Consider the following 16,648-nt stretch of genomic DNA (forward strand, 5'->3'; position numbering starts at 1 on the left):
ATCACACCAGAGGTTGAATTTTGACACCTCTATTATGACGTCACGTAATATACAGTAGCCTACTGTATACTATCCATCTATATTGTCTGTCTGTCTGCGTGTGTGTGTGTGTGTGTGCGCGCGCGTGTGCGTGTGTTTGTGTATGTGCATATAGCCACTTTACCTTATCAATGCAAAGCCCTGGAAGTGCCCTCGTGAAACAGTTTTGACACTTAATAATCCCTTGTCAAAAAAAAGAAAGAAAAAGAAAAAAAAACCTTTCCACTGCAGCTGCAGAAATATGTGTGGTTTGAAAAACAGAGAATCCTGGCAGCTTGAGCTGTTATACCTCACTGAAATCCGACACTTGCTTGTCTTATTCGGCACATGGGAATGAATAACCCTGGACGGCTTTACAAGCGCGGAGTACAGGGCAGGGAGGAACACGCAACACATACTGTACAGGAACACACCACGTAATACGTACAGTGTCGAGTCAAGGATACTGCTATTTGTTCAATGGTGGATGCGCACAGAAATATTATAGCTACTAACAACTAACAACTAACAAGTGGTGGAAGAAGTACTTTTTTTCAAGCAAGATTCCTGTGTTCAAATGAGTAAAAGTGCAAAACTATGTAGGCATCAATGTACTTAAAAGCAGTCATTATGCAGAATGACCTACAGTATTTCACAATCATGTTATTGTTATCATTAATACATAATAATGCATTATTTAAAGTTGCAGCTGGTTAAGGTGGTGCTTAAGTGCTGCTGGGCAGCTTAACCTATGATAATATAATATAGCATCATATATAATTGAATGTATATTTTGCATTTAAAAATCATAATCTGTGTATCTAGTAACTAAAACTGTGTAGTGCAGTATGGTGCCTCATTTGCCTCAGAGATGTACAGTACAGTAGTGGAGCAGAAGTATTTTTTTTTAAACTATTAAAAACGTTGTACATAAGCACAAGCACAGTGCTTGCTTTCCATCGCTGCTACTACAGTAACTTGAGAGTGTACACATAATAACCAAATGGACCCATAAGGTGGGACGCATAGTGTGGGTCCGTTTGGTTATATGTGTACACTCTGAGTTATAAATGGATAAATAAAACTCTGCAGATTTTACTGTGTAACCCAGCACACATACCCCCACCTCTTTAGCAGGGACCTCATGCAACCTCTGCTGGTCGGGTGAACTAATCCCCCGAAAGAACCCCTCTCTTCTCCTCCTCTGCTCCCCCATAACCTTATCACTCCTTTCCTCTACTATACTCAATAAAGACAATTACTTCTGGGAGCCAATTGGCCTCTTCTGACAGTTCAAAACAAAGTTTGGGAGTTTGAAAGGAAGACGGTCGAGACATTTGAGGGAAAGGAACGGCATTTGTTACGTGAAGTTTATAATTCAAAAGAAGGACACGAGAGTTGAACAGAGAAGGGAGATGGGAAAGCAGTTTTACAAAGAAGGTCTGAGAAGACCAAACAAAGAAGGAACATGACCTTGAATAATAGCAGCAAGCCACCAGTTTCTGTGGCAACGTTCAAAATCATAAGGCTGTCACAGTCAGTATGGACTACCGTACTGTATTGCATGTACTTCCTTATCTATATCAGAATCACAGTGAACGTCTAAACACACCTGCTTTTGACGGTTTCACTTTAGCAACATGAACCCTAGTGTGAGGTGAACATTTGGCAGAAGAAATGGCAGATATACAAACTGATCTACTGCACAAGCTCACAATGCAATGTGGGAAAAAAGGAGAAAACCTACAGTGTTATAGAGCCTAAGTGAATGGGGATTAAGTTAAATCTAAATATGTCATTTATTGTTCAAATGTTCTTTATGGACTTTAGATTGAACATTTACTTTATTCCTGAAATTGTCAGAAATGTTTTTTTATTAATTATAATGTGTTGAATGTGCAGCATCCTACAGAAGAGGTAGAAAAATGTGTTTGGGGGTGAAATGCTTTTGACAAGGAGAAATACAGAATAAGGATTAAACAGACAGAAACAAAGAGGTTCTGGGTACACAAACAAGCACATTTGCATGCTAATTCGGAAAGGTTCTTTCGCTCGTTAGTGGAAACCATGGCCTTGTTCTTTTCATGGTTTCCGGCCGAAGGCTTAACGTGAGCAGGGCCCTGGGTGATAGTGTGTTTTTGCTGGCTTTTTCCTGGCCAGCCAGACCTGCCAGGCAGCAGACTCTGCCTCTGGGAGCATTTAAAACAGGGAGGGGACCGCCAGCTCTCAGGATTCTGGGGTTTCTCCTCGCACTTTATTTTTATAGGGTTTTTCTCTGTATCATTTCATGTTTGCGTCTTGTATGGACAGCTGTGGCGAGGTAAAACGAGTGGCTGGCGCAAGCATTTTCCAGCTCTGGATATGGGGGGGCCCTTCACGGCCCTAAACTATGTAAAAGAAAAAACATGTATCAGAACATGCATGCCTAGGAAAGAATGTTGAGCTATTTCACCACACCCATCTACACCCTATTAACACCAGCGAAAAGTCTGAGCTGAAATATTGCATGTGACCTGCTAATTCTGTATGCTGTAGATCACTCCATCAGTTTCCCCAACAGTGGGTCGGGACCCATGTTTGGGTCACAGACACATTGTTATGAACCAGTCGAGTAAATGGCCACTTTTTGTCGATACCTACATTTAAAAAAATATAATTATATACTGTATTATCTCAAAATATTTCATCAATTCAAAGCAATTCCAAAACATTTCAAAAGTAGTGTATTTAAAAATAAACTGCTACTTTCACTAGGTCGCGGGCAAACATCTAATTTCTTTTTTGATTCTTGCGCTAAAAAGGTTGGGAACTACTGCCAAAGATGGAACTTACCCCACCCCCTTAGATAGCATTTCTGTAGACTTAGATAGCATTTGATACAGACTTATAGCATGTTATGTAGACAGCATAAGTGCATATGTATAGCATAGTAGTATAGATGTATAGTTTATATGTATAGTTTCATTATATAGATATTCCACTGTTACTTTCTTAGCTTACGCATGTTTCATGATAAATGTTTTTATGTGATGTATTCCCATGCTTTTTTGTTCTTGCTTAATGTAAGTCGCTCTGGATTAAGAGCGTCTGCTAAATGCCTAAATTGTAAATTGTATCCTACTGTATGCACAAGTCTGCAATTTTTAAGTGGCTTATACGTAGCAGTTATTCTAAACCTTTGAAATGTCAAGTACCCCTAGTTTTAGGCCAAGGACCCCCATTTGATATTATGATTATTATTATTTTTACACTGTAAAATCATCACTCTGAGAGTGAACCATTTTGTACACATTACAGTTTTTCATGATTGTTAATCGAAACTTTTGCGCAATTTGCACAACCTTCAGTTCATACCTAATCACACGACACAATTTGCACTACATCACACTCCATTATCTGCATTAGACTCTGACTTTCAGAGTCTGATTTTCACCTTGTTGTCCAAACACTACAAACAATTCAGTTCAGTTGTTGCACACACTTATCACGTAAAATCTCAAAGCATCAACCTACAACACACAAGGTGAGGTCAGGTGTTGGTAACACCTGACCATAGATGACCCACAGTGAATCGACTTTCGACTACATTGTCATCTGGGACAATGTGAGCTTCCACTGGGCTGCTCAAGTGCGTGAGTGATTCCAGGAAAGAAAATTCCGTTCTATACCTTCCACCTTATTCTCCGTTTCTGAATCCTATCGAGGAGTTCTTTTTAGCTTGGAGGTAGAAGGTATTATGTAACCTCGCCCACCAGGCTTTCCACCACCTCGGAGGAAAGCCTGGTTTCATTTCGGTATATGATCCGCTTGGGAGCGGATGATATCGTTACGTCATGTTGTAGTATTGTTTTGTAGTCGACAGGCAGGAATAAACAAACACAAACTTCCTTTTCCCTCAAACCGGAAGAATAACAATAAAAGCTCTCGTAGCCTGCAGCTTTTATTGAGAAAAATCGGTTTGAGGGAAAAGGAAGTTCGGGTTTGTTGTTCCTGCCTGTCGACTACAAAACAATACTACAACATGACGTAACGATATCATCCGCTCCCAGGCGGGTCATATACCTGAAATGAAATGATGCCCAGGCTAATATGAACGCAACACACAGAGCCGGGTCACGCCTTTTATGCACATGGCTTTATGCACAACTCAATGATTGTGTTTTCAATTCTGCACTTTGAATTGTGCTGTGAACGCTTGGTAGTGTGCAGTAAATGTTCCATTTTGGGAACAGTTACTGTAGTTACATTTTGGGACATACTAGAATTCGACCAGCCTTTGGCCGGTCTCACTCTAGCGCCACGCCACGCCATCCAGGTGGCCAGTGTACTGTACCATACTGTACTGTAGCAGGCTGTACTGTACCAGGCTGTACTGTACTGTACCATACTGTGCCGTACTGTAGCAGACTGTACTGTGCCATACTGTACAATACTTTACTGTACTGTACCGTACTGTACTGTACCATACCGTGCTGTACTGTAAAACACCTTAAATATTTTATTTCTTTCATAAATAAAGTATCTTTCCATCAATAGGAACTGCTCCTGTTGCAAGTTGATGATGGCATATGTCCATATGGTCTAGCCCTATGGAATGTATGGAGTGCATATGCTAATAAAAAACAACGTAATAATTCCTAAGGATAATATGAGCATTAAAGCAACATTTTAAATATTTTTTATTATCATGTGCATTCCATACATTCCATAGGGCTGGACCACACATGGACATATGACATCATTAACTTGCGATGGTAGTGTATGGCTCCTATTGAGTAAAAGATTCTCTATTTATGAAAAAAATACAAAATGTATGGTGTTTTTATTTTAAAATCTTAGTTATAGAGGGCACGTATAATGTTTTATGGCATATTTGTCAGGGATCATTTTAAGAGATGTAATCTTGCAAAGGAGAGTCAGGGTTTAGAAGTTTTGAGAAAGGTGTTAACAATCGTGAAAAATCGTAAGTTACACAGCTGCAAGGGTCCATCCATTACAATAATAAATCATATAGCTGGAGACAGGATTACTTCTATGACCCATTTAGAGAGAGAGAGAGAGAGAGAGAGAGAGAGAGATAACATTGAAAGCTCATTTTGTCTTGTATAGGCTTGAACAATGCTCAACCCCATGAAAGTCATGCTATCACCTGCTGGTACTGACACCTCATAAGAAATCAATGTGCCACGAAGCTGTACTAAAGGACGGCTCAATAGGTTGTGTGCTGGCATTTCTTGATGGTTCCAAACTCTAGCAAGCTTTTTGTATATATCCTCTCTTCATAATGTAAATATTATAATATCCCAAGCGGCACACTTTACTACTTATTTCGATGGAAATAAGCAAATTAGCACAACACCCCATAGCCCCATTCAATTCCCATTCAATTCAATGCAATTAATTGAGGGTTTATGGTAGGGGAAATAGCCAATAAGGAGTTTTTGCACAAAAAAACACCTGGACCTCTTTGGTGGGGACGTAACAACTACAAAGAAAGGTAAGAAAGGTAAAAAAGCCTTCTAGCATGGAATTCTCCTTTAAAGAGGACCATCCTGCAATTTTACCTGGTATAAAGTGTAAACCTATGTATAAGGGTTAGTACTGTACATACTGGGTGTGCCAAGTAATTACAGAGATGCATTCCTGCTCAGGAGAGCTCCAAATGTCAGACCCTGTCTACTGTGATATGGTCATTGTAATATACAGTATATGAGTTATGTTCTTTTATTTGTTATTCTTAATTATTTATTTGGTTAACACAGTGATCGCTACTATAGTTTTCCTGGGCAAACATGGCTGCATCCAAATCAATAAAGTCTAATGCTGTGTCCAAAATCACTCACTGCTCACTATTGTCGTCGTGAATAGTCATGACTCGTGAACCACGATTAAAAACCTGGTAATACCGGCAGAAGCCAGTAAGCCACTAAGAAAAGGCCTTACAAATAGTTTTTTAGAAGTGATTTAAAAGACGACATTGATTTTGCTAGCCTCAGCTCCAGAGGTTGGGCATTCCACAGCTTGAGTGCCCAGACTGCGAATGCCCGATCACCCCTTGTAACGAGGTGAGACGGGTGGCCTTTCAGGAGGGCCTTGCCCGAGGATCTAAGGCAGCGCCCTGCCCATGGTTCATAGGGGGCAGAAAGGCTTTGATATAGCTGGGAGCCAATCCCTGCCGGCCTGCCGGGCTTTAAAAGTTATCAGTAAAATCTTAAAAATCTATTCTAAAGCTGACAGGTAACCTGTGGAGTGCAGCTAGGATGGATGTATTTCTTTGTGTTGGTTAGTAGTCTGGCTCGACTGGCTGCTGAGTTCTGAACCATTTGGAGGCGGGATTTCTATTCATTTTTTTACAGTGGTCAGAGTTACATAAATCCAAACATGATGAAATAAAAGGTTTCAAGGTCTGCAGGTGATAAAAAGGATTTAATTCTAGCTACAGTATCTCACAAAAGTGAGCACACCCCTAACATCGCTTCATGTGACAACACTGAAGAAATGACACTTGGATATCAGTGTAGATTTTATTTTCCCTTCAAAATAACAAAAACCACAGCCATTAATTCCAAACTGCTGGCAACAAAAGTGAATACACCCTTAATTAAACATTTCCAAATTGGGCCCAAGTGTCAATATTTTGTGTGGCCAGTGGCCACCATTACTTTCCAGCACTGCCTACACCCAAGGACTGTCTAAAGAGGACGAGACGTGAAGACCGTACGGGCGACGCCATGTTGCTCCATGGTGCTCCATGGAAGGAAAGAAACATGCACAGTTGAGACCAGTAAGTTGTACATGCACAAATGTGGGCGGGGTCAGCCTGGGGTCAGCCTGTCGGTGCTCAGACCATACGCCACACTACTGCATCAAATTGGTCTCTATGGCTGTCGTCCCAGAAGGAAGCCTCTTCTAAAGATGACGCACAAGAAAGCCCGTAAACAGTTTGCTGAAGACAAGACAGACATGGATTACGGAAGGTGGAGGAGCGTATGGTCTCTAACATCCACCAGCATCCTCCAGCTCAGCTCTGGTGGACTCCATGCCCAGGAGGGTGAAGGCAGTGCTGGAAGGTAATGGTGGCCACACAAAATATTGACACTTGGGCCCAATTTGGACATTTTCACTTACACCATGTACTCACTTTTGTTGCTAGCAGTTTGGAATTAATGGCTGTGGTTTTTGTTATTTTGAGGGGGAAATAAAATCTACACTGATATCCAAGCTGTACACTGACTACTTTACATTGTATCAAAGTGTAGTTTCTTCAGTGTTGTCACATGAAGATGGGTGGCAGCGAAATGAGGAAGATTAAGTTACCCGACCTTTCCACTCATGGTCACTTAATATTTTCAGAATATTCAGAGACCACCACGTTAACTAATGTTAGTTGACAGTGAGCAAAAAAGATCAACAATCACCCATAGGTGTTAACATTAACTTTCATAGTACTACGTGACTGACCTCTCCGTGTGCGTTCTAAGGTGACGGATGAAACTTTTATTTGTACACTGCACACGTTGCCTTTAGCGATATGGCGATGTGGGCTTATTTGAGTGAAGCTATTATAGCTAAGTGTTATCATAATGAATGGCACACAGCAGCTGTAGGTGCACTCTACTGTACATGGTGGTGCAGCTTTTACAGTCATCTGCGGATGGTTGGATACGTAACATGATGAGAGAGGAAATCGTGAGCCATTTCCTTGGATGGATAGATGGATATTATTTTGTCATTGAACACTGTTACACACATGTACAACGAAATGAATCTGTTAGCATCACTCCAATGCAGTACAAAAGCAATCATAATGTGTTAGTAGTAGCACCCAGTAGCTGTATAGGTACCAATAATAAAAAGCAGTAACAAATAAACAGTGTATGTACATTGTACAGTCAGTGAAGAGTTCATATTATTGAACCGGACGGACGGACGGACGGACGGACGGACGACGACTCTATCTCTTGGTCAGAGAGTTCAAGAGGATAATGACTGAGGGGAAGATGTTTCTGGATCTTCCTTAATGTTAATGCGACAAGTCTGGATCGTTAAGTCTGACTTAAGTGTCTCAAACCTGAGTTCCTATCACTTTTTATTAGTGATGATGATTTGACGAGAGAACTGTCACGGTATCGGAGGATCATTTACAGACAGGGACCCTCTTATAATAATAATAATAATAATAGACAGCTATCCTCCCACAGAGCCAAGCCCTAATAAAATGACAAACCCTAATCCCAGTACTCAGCCAGGCCGATAATGAAAGATGTTGATTAGTTATACATCAGATGTATAGTGATTCCAGAAAGAAAATAGTTTTACTATTGCTCAGTCTGAGCCTTTATTGGCAATGGAACAGAAAAAATCAGCTATTACAGTTCCTTTCATCTGTGGTTTTATTATGGTATCTAGAGTGATTTGTGAACATAGTCTTTTTATGTGAATTTCAAAAATCCTTCAGCCAACACTGTAACAAAGAAATACCCAATAATCTCTTGACTACACAGTTCAGCTCCTAGAGACCAAATTAATACAAACAAATGAAGCATCCCCACAATTGACAGCAGTGCAGAGGTTCCCAAACTAGGGGGTCCCCAAGATGATTAGCTTAATGTGCAACATTGTTTTCACACTCACAGTAAACAAACCAATATACAGCAAGTGTATGTACAGGCTGATCTGCACATTTGATAATCTAAGGTCTAGAAGCTCACAATGCCTCACAGTGCGAGGCACTTGGAAAGTTTGGGAACCCGTCCCTTGCACTATAGTGCATCATTTCACATTCAAACAAACTAGGCCAAAAAGCCACTAAACTAGTCCACTAAACAAGAAAGATGTGCCCCCATTTTGTTGAAGACCACACAAGTAAACAAAAAATCCTGGTTGCTGGGAGGGAGGGGAAAGAGGTGTCCTGACAACACTCAAGTTTAACACATTATACACCCGTCTTAAAACTATTTATTATTAATGTTATCAAAAGTAACACATTCCTCATGTGAATAATGTTTGCTTGCCATCTCGACTCCGTAGCTTCTCGTTCGTAAATTTCAAACCAATTCTTCGCTCCGCCGCACTTTGATGGCAGAGCTCTGAATCCACACTGCAGAGTGCCAGAGTGGATTTACGAATGTACTTCATGATTATGTGATAACCATCACTTCTATGAACCGTTGGCAAACTTGCTATGATGTGTTTGGACAAACTTTTAAATATCTATTTTATTTTCCAATAAGTTAGTAGCAACTAAATCCCATTCTTTCTGCTGCATTGGCTTCCTTTATTTATTGTCAATCATTGTAAAGGAAAAGACTGGGTCAGTGGGTTCAAATTATATTCCTACATGATAGTACAGTCTGTACTATGGTATATTCATCTTGAATTCCCACTGAAATGTACAGACTTACTTAGTACTTAATACTTATTATTATTGTATTGTATTGTATTTGGATTAAACTAAACGAGGATAAGATCTCATAATTGTTTCTAGTGAGCAGAGAGAATCAATACTAAGTAAACCATAACTGTAGAAAGCAACACTAGTGTAAAGAATCTGGGGGTTATTATTATTTTTAATTTCAATACACACATTAATCATGTTACCAAGATTGCTTTCTTTCATCTTAAAATCCTGCGCGAATTAGTCGTGTCTGTCTGAATCTGTCGTGATGCAAAAACATTGATCCACGCTTTTGTTTTCTCTACCCTCGAGTCAATTACTGCAATGCACATTTTTCTGGCCTGCTAAAGAAAACTATTAAAATGCAGCAGCCAGAGTTTTAACGAAAACTAAAATGAGAGAACATATATTGCGGGATGCACACGCAGATTTGACACACGGACAACGGTCGGACTACCGCTCGAACTACGCTGCTTGTTTGCTCAAGGGTTTGAGATAGGTTGTCGATGTCGCTCTAATGACTAGTCTAAACTAAAGCCTGCATTAGTTTCACTACATTGGCTTTTAGGACTCCCACTACAGCTTAGACAGGCAGCTTCTGTAGACATCTTTAAAAATCGATGATTTGATTGGCTGATCACCCCATAGCGATGATTTGATTGGCTGAGCAAAGTACATATTGAGGATAAAAGTGAGTGCAGAAAAGTGCTCATTTCACATGGGTGTGATTTATTTCTTTATTGCTCTGTAAAGCACTTTGAGCTGCATTTGCTATACAAATGTATGTCCAATATATTTGAACTGTATTTTAAGTTCATAAAGTATTACTGAATGCATTTTAAATTAAATAGTGTTGAGGGCTATTTGAGTGATGGGGTTTACAGTATACTACTGGTGAGAAAGCAGATACACAATGTGACTGGAGTGAGTGTGGAAACAATAGTGGCCCTCTCCATCATCAAAGTTGACCTCCCCTGCTCTATGACATAAAACAAGCTAATTTATCTCAAATAAAGCTCCTGCATCTTGCAATATTTCTTCAATGAAAGAAGGCTGTCTTGTTCAGTTCACATTGCTAATGTGGAACTAAACGGTCCACTTCACCCCTTTTGCAAACAGAAGATTTACTATTTTCACTATTTAAAAAAAATCTGAACTTTTCCGGAATGTCTTTTATTTTGAAAACTTAAAAATATATATATTTTGTATTCACGGTTAAAACATTGATATTTACTCATTATGACCCATAATACAAGAAGCCGTGACCCTATGTTTGTGAAACTGATTCCATTCATCCAGTAAATAGAATATCTGTATGTCAGATTTAACACAAATATACAATCTGTGGGTGTAATAAAAACACACACAACGGTTCAGAGTCCGTTTATATATTAGTGATTCATCAGCTGCATGTTGGTGTCTGGTGTCTATACCTTTGACACAGAGTTATTCATCTCAACAGACTGAACTGTCTAAGGGGAACAACATCTGTTTTAGGACAGTCTTTCACAGCAGAACAAAAAAAAGTGCCGACACAGAGAGTACGTTCTCTCGACCGGCGGGGTCATTCTGAACTCCTGGGGAGAGGAACCAGCTGACCAAGCACACACGGTATCTGGAAGGGCATGACAGCTTGCACTCAACGTCTGGATGCAGATTACACACATCTGTCCAGCCATGATAAATGGATACTACCTGGTGAACAGTAACAAAGTACATTTTGCGATTGTCTGTTCTTTACTTAAAGATGGAGTGTCTTGATTTTTTACCACCCTAAAACAGGGTGTGATTATATAAGGAGGAAGATTTCTTTTTTTCAAAAAAGTGTGCAGTATTTGGTAAAATGTCGTTTTTATGTGGACACGACCACCAGTTCATTGACTATGCCTGGATTGCCAGGTGGGTGGTGATGGGTGGTGATCCACCTGAGCTGAGGCAGCACCCATACCTGTTATGTATGATAAAAAGGGAGGGGATGATATTGTGATGTCACTATGTCACTGTTTTTTTTCATTGGCACGTTTGCCTGTCAAGGTTTCAGCCTCCAGGAAGAAACCCTAAATACAAAGCCTTTAGGGAATACATCATTGCACAAGCAGGTTGAGGACGTGTTATGCACCACAAGACTCTCAAAATTGATCAAAATGCACACCTACTGTATATGTTGAAGATATCCTAGACATTTTATGTTCCAATATTCACAAAAAAGAGACATCAATTTGTACTGTAGAAAAGTCTGCTATTGAAAGCGAGGCACTAATTTAACGTTCAAATGCATATTGTCATGATACTGTAACCCTGAGGCTCAAAAGTTAGAAATGACTTTACTTCACTGTACTGCACACTTGCAATGCAGTTACTGTGTGAGCATGCATGTGAGCATGCATTGTTCTGTGATTATTTAATTGCACTCTGTACTGTAACCAGTCTTTAACAAGCTTTGTATAAGCGTAGGTGAAAATATAGCAGTGGCACATGCTGATTTTACACATCACAGCCTATCTGCCATTCATCTTGAAAAGGTGTGAAAAAAACAACAAACAACAACTGTATTAATCTTCTGAAGCCCTTGAATTCATGCTTTGATATTGTTGCTTTCGGGCCGTCTGAATCTCTGTTCATGTCTATGTTTTTTCCCCTATGAATCAAATCCCTATTTTAAACTGTCGTATATGACGGTGTCAAACAGAAGTACAGAAAATAGTCATCTACAAGTTCTCAACACATGCCCAAAATAGGGATGCAGGTTTAAAGTGGTTAAATCCGTCTGTAGCAAATTTTATAGCAAATTGCCTTTTTGATCTACGTTTCAGCACCGGAAGACTCACTGTGATTTCTTATACTGTTGTTCCAGGCAAAGTTGCAATGCTCTTGTTCATGGCAATGATGAATTAAACAAACCCTGCCCCCACTGCTCTTGATTAATTTTTTAAAGATATGTTTGGGATTTTGATAGTATAGTAGAGATTGACAGGAAACGGGGAGAGAGATGGGGAGTGACACGCAGCAAAGGCCGTCGGGCTCGGAAATCGAACCCGGCCTTGCTGTCAGGCTGCATTAGAACCTATAGTAGGTGGTCGCCTAGCCTTAACCATTAGACCATCCGCATCCCACCACTCTCGGTTTGGACCTTGACCCTTGACCTTTTCAACCCACAGATAATCATCTCTTCGGGGCAGTTCGATTCCTGCTGGGAACGCTGTGGGCGTGTTCTCTCCTCAGTGCCCAGTGAGTTGGTGAAAGGGCCTTTCTGTGTGGAGTTTGTATGTTCTCCCTGTGTCCCGAGGGTAGGTACCCTCACAAACAACATGCAGTAATCCTGGTCTCTACACTGCCTCCCCCTGGCCAGCTGGGGCGCCTGATGGAGGGCCTAATTTACACTAGACGAAAAAAATGGGGTTACAAAATTGTGGGATAAAAAAAGAAAGAAAGAAAAAGTGTTGACTAGTAATAATAATATGACACCCCATAAGGTCACTTTTGGATAAAGTAAAAAAGAATTGAAAGATAATAATAATAATAATAAAAAAAATAGACAAATAAGCACAAACAAACCACTTCACATGAATGATAGGTGGAATTCAGCGAGGGCTGCTGCTGCTCATTGCACCCGAAAAACACATGCACCCCACAGGACACGGGAGCCACCGCGGTCCGCACCCAGTGAGCAGTGGCCAGCAAGCCAGGGGAGGCTGCTGCTGCCTGGATTCCACACCCAGACCAGGCGTTACATGCTGGGGTTGAAACGTGCTGGGGTTATTGGCTAAAACTCCGCCTGACTCCCCTACTAATTGAATTGAACATGGTGGACCCTGTTGTAAACAAGTGTAATGCTTAATTGGGTCGTCCACTCACAGTTAACAGTCTTTGTATTGGGTGTGTGCTTGAAATGTACTGTAATTCTGCAAACTGTTAATAAATAAATAAATAAATATTTCAATCAATCAATCAAACCCCCTCCTCCCCCCCCACACTAGCTCACACCCTCCACGTCGTCCCATGTTCAAAACAACTACAACTCAAAACACCCCAGAGGCAGCCAAAGGTAGTGTCTGTCTGCAGGAAAACACCCCCGTTGTAATCATCAGTTATTTTCTCAGAAACGTTCTTCATAGAGGCCAAACCTCCGTTTGGAAGTGATGTGCCTTTTTGGTGATTATAGACCATGCCCACCTACACACCTCCTTTTAGACACATCCAAAGTTAATCAGTTCTTCCTTCCTTCCTGCACAATGACACATATTTCCACAAAGTTGGGCTGTTAAATGACTGACACACAGAGTGTGTTCCGTTTTTTGGACAACAATGCAATTCTATTTCTGTGGACTGTTTTGGCTATATGGAACACACTGTAATTGTTAATTACAGTGTTATTTTTGACAATAACTTATTTTTGACAATAAGGAGAAGATACAATAATGCACAATGTCTTAACTCTTCAAGTACAAGAGGTTAGGCTAAAGTTCACCCTCTGTTTCCAGTTGTCGTGTTATGCATCACCGCATCTCATCTCATTGACCAAAATGTGTCTGATTGATGTTCTACACTGGCACACAAGGGGCACGTTCGGAAATAGCGCACTGAGCGCACTGTGCAATGCAAACGAATAGGCGAGTGCGCTCCGGTGCTGCATTTCCGAACATGCCCCTTCACAAGTTATGAGGTGTAGAACTTCCAACCAATCATTGACCTCCACTAGACTTCAGTCATGCCCTACATTTCACAGTTGTTCACAACAAAGCCAAAGGGACACATTGGCCAGCAGAATGATAATAAGCCTGGATAATTGATCCTTTCAAATGTTATCCAGCTACAAATTTCAGGAATCTCTGAATGTCTGTCCTTCGCATACGTATGTATTAAGTATGAAGAAAACATGATCTCTAATCTGTACAATTCCTGCAACCAGTAAATGATGTACATGTTAAGTCCAGGGATATTGAAATTGTTCTGGCCTGTAGCATAATAGATTCAAAATAAGATCTATTGCTGCACAAAACTGTGTGAGCGTGCAGCCGTGCGTGAGTGCGTGCGTGCGTCCGTGCGTGTGTGACTTTAACTGCCAGCCACTTTGCAGCTGTTTGTTTATACGCATCTTGACATTCAAGTTGACCTTGCAAACAGCATTAATGTGCACACTTGCCAATAAGCCTTACATGAGATGCATGTCACACAGTGGGATGTGTTGAAATGCAATGCACCCCACGGTAGGGCTGGCCAATAACAGAAATGTTAATATTTGAAATAATCGCGATATCGGTTTGAAGTCATATCATCAAGCCCTATCCCTACTTGCTGTTGTTTCACACACGGAAACACAAACATGGAGACATTATTATGTCCAATCAATCACTGCCTGGGGGCGGGGAAAGAAACAAACCAACGTGATTACGTTCTAGCTGCATCTTCAATCACGCTGTTACCCCGCCCACAGGTTGGACTGTTGATGGCATTTGACTATGGCCGGGTTCTGCATAGTGCTGTGAGGCCGTCACAGCACTATGCAGAACCCGGCCATAGTCAAATCTACCTGTATGTCCTGTATTTTTGTTGTATACTTGGCTCCTCTAGGCCAGGCATCTAACAGTGCTTTGTGTAAAGAAAAGCGCAGTGAGGAACACGTCGCATTCCGTTGTGTTGCCATTAACTTGCCATTACTGCACCAGGGAAGTGAAGCAAATGCATGTTCCTTTGGGAGATTCAGATTGGATTTCAATGTGACTGAGACACACTGCATTCCATTTGCAAAGAAGCAATATACAGTACATGAAAAACAATGTCACCACATTTGTATATCTTTGTGTACACCAAGTAAAACAACCACATTGCATTTCTCATTGTGTATTGCATTTCAAAACAGGCATCCATGCTATATACCCAGCAATACTTTTGCAAAGGACAACTGAATGAATGCATTGCGATGAAATGGCAACTATAAATAAATATTAAATGTTTGCAGGTACAGTAAGATCAAAATGATAAATTGTACTTGAGGACAATAGAAAAAGGGTAATAGTTTTGCTGACAGTGTGGTATTTGTCAAGGAAGCTTTTAGGCAGATTAAGAATGACATATGATTGCTACCGCCTGTGCCTTTTATCGCTAACATTTCCCCAACCAAAAACAATATAGTTCCCAGACAATGGGACTTGACAACCGTCCCTGATGCAGGATAGATCAGCCTAACCAATAACATCATTGTTGCCATGACTCCTGAGATCAAGCTGACCCAACATGCTGTGTCTCTGAACAAAAGCCTTTGTGTCAGAGACTAAATAAATAAATGATAATATAAATGTGTACGTTATAGGAGGTGCTTTGGCACTGCAGAGATCCTTCTCAGCAAACACCAGAGAAACAGTTTGCAGGGCTTGCGTCACATTGTTATACGGACAGGTTCTCTGGCTGGACAAACCAACACCTGTTGCATCAAACAGGTGTTACGTTATTTATTTTCTTTATTTTTTTAGATTTGTTTTTGGCCTTTCTGCCAAAAGAGGGAGAGGGAGAGAGAGAGAAGGGGAGAGACATGAAGCAAATGTGGTCATGAACAGGACTGGAACAGGTCAAAGCCTATGTGGCATGTGCCTGGACCACTTGGCCAGCGGGTGCCCCAAACGGGTGTTAAGTTGAGACAGGAACTGACCATGCGTCACCTGGTTGACCCAAAGTGACTCTCCACAGCTAACAGCTCAACAAAGCGCAACATTTAGATGCTTGTACAGCCTGTCACTGCTGCTCCGCTTGTCAACGACAGCTCCCGACGTGGGTTTTGGGCGTACGCCACACACACTCGCACGCACGCACGCACGCACGCACACGCACACGCACACACACACACACACACACACACACACACACACACACACACACACACACACACACACACACACACACACACACACACACACACACACACACACACACACACACACACACACACACACACACACCATTTAACATATGATTACTGTGTCTATGTAGTTATTGTCAAATTGATTCCAACATTTTCTGAAAAATTCGAAACAATAGCTAAGCTATTGTTTAGCTGAATTGCTGATTTGCAAGCTATTATAGCTTGCAAATCAGCTTTTTAAATAGGGGGCCGCAGCCAGAAGCTATGGCTATTTAAGGGTCCTTGCCATGGAACATTCTGGGAACCAATGGGTCGGGTAAGTCTTTTAAAATCTGTTCTGCCATCGCTGGCGCATTGTTTGCACACACAACCCTAAT

At 41.0% G+C, this 16,648-nt stretch overlaps 1 protein-coding gene across 6 annotated transcripts in view; it reads right to left on the minus strand.

Moving 5' to 3' along the window:
• Nucleotides 1-16,648, minus strand: part of gulp1a (GULP PTB domain containing engulfment adaptor 1a) — a 114,761-nt gene that overhangs the window by 53,515 nt on the left and 44,598 nt on the right. The window contains exon 1 of one of the 6 annotated variants that reach the window (XM_080785306.1): nucleotides 164-241. The exons of the other annotated variants lie outside the window; for them this stretch is intronic. The gene's annotated coding sequence lies outside the window, so the exon portion shown is untranslated. Of the gene's footprint in view, nucleotides 1-163; nucleotides 242-16,648 lie in introns of those variants that run through there. 6 annotated transcript variants of the gene reach the window in all.

Source organism: Protomyctophum bolini, assembly GCF_963924005.1.
Source record: "Protomyctophum bolini genome assembly, chromosome: 16".
NCBI classification, from domain to species: Eukaryota; Metazoa; Chordata; class Actinopteri; order Myctophiformes; family Myctophidae; genus Protomyctophum; species Protomyctophum bolini.